We start from the raw sequence: 3,834 nt of genomic DNA, 5'->3' as shown, positions 1-3,834 counted from the left end.
AGTTGCTCTAATGCAACAAAACTGCAAGTTTCATGGACTTCCATCAGAAGATCCCTATCAGTTTTTAACTGAGTTCTTGCAGATCTGTGAGACTGTAAAGACGAATGGAGTAGATCCTGAAGTCTATAGGCTCATGCTTTTCCCTTTTGCTATAAGAGACAGAGCTAGAACATGGTTGGACTCATAACCTAAAGATAGCCTGGACTCCTGGGATAAGCTGGTCACAGCCTTCTTGGCTAAATTCTTTCCTCCTCAAAAGCTGAGCAAGCTTAGATTGGATGTTCAGACATTCAAACAAAAAGATGGTGAATCCCTCTATGAAGCTTGGGAAAGATACAAGTAGATGACCAAAAGGTGTCCTTCTGACATGCTTTCAGAATGGACCATTCTGGATATATTCTATTATGGTCTGTCTGATTTCTCTAAGATGTCACTAGACCATTCTACAGGTGGATCCATTCACCTAAAGAAAACGCCTGCAGACGCTCAAGAACTTATTGACATGGTTACAAATAACCAGTTCATGTACACTTCTAAGAGGAATTCCGTGAATAATGGGACGCCTCAGAGGAAGAGAATTCTTGAGATTGATGCTCTGAATGCCATATTAGCTCAGAACAAAAAGTTGACTCAGCAAGTCAACATGATTTCCCAAAGTCTGAATGGATGGCAAAATGCATCCAACAGTACTAAAGAGGCATCTTCTGAAGAAGAAGCTTATGATCCTGATAACCTTGTGGTGCACGAAATTGTGATCATCAATGGCGCCATCAACATGGTACACTCAATTACAATCTCAACTCTTTATCACAACTTCGCACAACTAACCAGCAAGTGTACTGGGTCGTCCAAGTAATAAACCTTACGCGAGTAAGGGTCGATCCCACAGAGATTGTTGGTATGAAGCAAGCTATGGTCACCTTGTAAATCTTAGTCAGGCAAACTCAAATGGTTATGGATGATGTATGAATAAAACATAAAGATAAAGATAGAGATACTTATGTAGTTCATTGGTGAGAATTTCAGATAAGCGTATGGAGATGCTTTGTCCTTTCCGTCTCTCTGCTTTCCTACTATCTTCATCTAATCCTTCTTACTCCTTTCCATGGCAAGTTGTATGTAGGGTTTCACCGTTGTCAGTGGCTACCTCCCATCCTCTCAGTGAAAATGTTCAATGCACCCTATCATGGCATGGCTATTCAGCTGTCGGTTCTCGATCATGTCGGAATAGAATCCAGTGATTCTTTTGCGTCTATCACTAACGCCCCACAATCGCGAATTTGAAGCTCGTCACAATCATTCAATCATTGAATCCTACTCAGAATACCACAGACAAGGTTTAGACCTTCCGGATTCTCTTGAATGCCGCCATCATCTAGCTTATACCACGAAGATTCCGATTAAGGGATCCAAGAGATAAACATTCAAGCCTTGTTTGCTTGTAGAATAGAGGTGGTTGTCAGGCACTCGTTCATAAATGAGAATGATGATGAGTGTCACATAATCATCACATTCATCATGTTCTTGGGTGCAAATGAATATCTTAGACAAAGAATAAGCCGAATTGAATAGAAGAACAATAGTAATTGCATTAATACTCGAGGTACAACAGAGCCCCACACCTTAATCTATGGTGTGTAGAAACTCTACCGTTGAAAATACATAAAAACAAGGTCTAGGCATGGCCGAGAGGCCAGCCTCCCAATGATCTAAGAACTAGACGTCCAAAGATGATCTAGAGATCTAAAATGATCCAAAGATGAAAATACAATAGTAAAAGGTCCTATTTATAGAGAACTAGTAGCCTAGGGTTTACAGAAATGAGTAAATTACATAAAAATCCATTCCCGGGCCCACTTGGTGTGTGCTTGGGCTGAGCATTGAAGCATTTTCGTGTAGAGACTTCTCTTGGAGTTAAACGCCAGCTTTTGTGCCAGTTTGGGCGTTTAACTCCCATTCTTGTGCCAGTTCCGGCGTTTAACGCCGGGCAGTTTTGAGCTGATTCGAAACACCGGTTTGGGCCATCAAATCTCGGGCAAAGTATGGACTATTATATATTGCTGGAAAGCCCAGGATGTCTAATTTCCAACGCCATTGAGAGCGCGCCAATTGTGTTTCTGTAGCTCCCGAAAATCCACTTCGAGTGCAGGGAGGTCAGAATCCAACAGCATCCGCAGTCCTTTTTATTCTCTGAATCAGATTTTTGCTCAGGTCCCTCAATTTCAGCCAGAAGATACCTGAAATTACAGAAAGACACACAAACTCAGAGTAAAGTCCAGAAAAGTGAATTTTAACTAAAAACTAATAAAAATATACTAAAAACTAACTAAAACATACTAAAAACATATTAAAAACAATGCAAAAAAGCGTATAAATTATCCGCTCATCACCCTGCAATAGCAAAGGTAAATTATTAAGGTAAACCTTATGGAAATACCTACAATTCATCATGGAGAAATCATCCAAATTTTTCATGGAAGGATTGGTGCACGAAATTGTGATCATCAATGGCGCCATCAACATGGTACGCTCAATTGCAATCTCAACTCTTTATCACAACTTAGCACAACTAACCAGCAAGTGCACTGGGTTGTCCAAGTAATAAACCTTACGCGAGTAAGGGTCGATCCCACGGAGATTGTTGGTATGAAGCAAGCTATGGTCATCTTGTAAATCTCAATCAGGCAGATTCAAATGGTTATGGATGATTTATGAATAAAGCATAAAATAAAGATAGAGATACTTATGTAATTCATTGGTGAGAATTTCAGATAAGCGTATAGAGATGCTTTGTCCCTTCTGTCTCTCTGCTTTCCTACTGTCTTCATCCAATCCTTCTGACTCCTTTCCATGGCAAGCTATATGTTGGGCATCACCATTGTCAATGGCTACAGTCCCGTCCTCTCAGTGAAAATGTTCAACGCGCTCTGTCACAGCATGGCTAATCATCTGTCGGTTCTCAATCAAGTTGGAATAGAATCTAGTAATTCTTTTGCGTCTGTCACTAACGCCCAGCCTTCAGGAGTTTGAAGCTCATCACAGTCATTCAATTCTTGGATCCTACTCAGAATACCACAGACAAGGTTTAGACCTTCCGGATTCTCTTGAATGCTGCCATCAATTCTAGCTTATACCACGAAGATTCCGATTAAGGGATCCAAGAGATAAACATTCAAGCCTTGTTTGCTTGTAGAACAATACATAAGAACAAGGTCTAGGCATGGCCGTGAGGCCAGCCCCCAAAACGTGATCTAAGATAGCATAAAACTCTCCAAGATGAGAATACAATAGTAAAAGGTCCTATATGTAGAGAACTAGTAGCTTAGGGTTTACAAAAATGAGTAAATGACATAAAAATCCACTTCTGGGCCCACTTGGTGTGTGCTTGGGCTGAGCATTGAAGCTTTCATGTGTAGAGAATTTTCTTGGAGTTAAACGCCAACTTTTGTGCCAGTTTGGGCGTTTAACTCCCATTCTTGTGCCAGTTCCGGCGTTAAACGCCAGAATTCCTGAGCTGACTTGGAACGCCTGTTTGGGCCATCAAATCTCGGGCAAAGTATGGACTATTATACATTTCTGGAAATCCCAGGATGTCTACTTTCCAACGCGATTGAGACCGCGCCAATTGGGCCTCTGTCGCTCCAGAAAATCGACTTTGAGTGCAAGGAGGTCAGAATCCAACAACATCTGCAGTCCTTTTCAGCCTCTGAATCAGATTTTTGCTCAGGTCCCTCAATTTCAGCCAAAAAATATCTGAAATCATAGAAAAACACAAAAACTCATAGTAAAGTCCAGAAAAGTGAATTTTAACTAAAAACTAATAAAAATATAATA

General features: G+C 40.7%; 1 non-coding gene across 1 annotated transcript; it reads right to left on the bottom strand.

Annotated features, from left to right (window-relative positions):
- Positions 1–265: 265 nt before the first annotated feature.
- On the bottom strand, positions 266–373 carry LOC127743437 (small nucleolar RNA R71). Its single transcript, XR_008004829.1, has one exon. It is a non-coding gene; the product is annotated as a small nucleolar RNA R71 (small nucleolar RNA).
- Positions 374–3,834: the final 3,461 nt, after the last annotated feature.

The sequence above is a fragment of the Arachis duranensis genome, chromosome 10, assembly GCF_000817695.3.
Source record: "Arachis duranensis cultivar V14167 chromosome 10, aradu.V14167.gnm2.J7QH, whole genome shotgun sequence".
Taxonomy (NCBI): Eukaryota; Viridiplantae; Streptophyta; class Magnoliopsida; order Fabales; family Fabaceae; genus Arachis; species Arachis duranensis.
The sequence above is the reverse complement of the archived record's forward strand: the minus strand, read 5'-3'. Positions and strand labels throughout refer to the sequence as shown.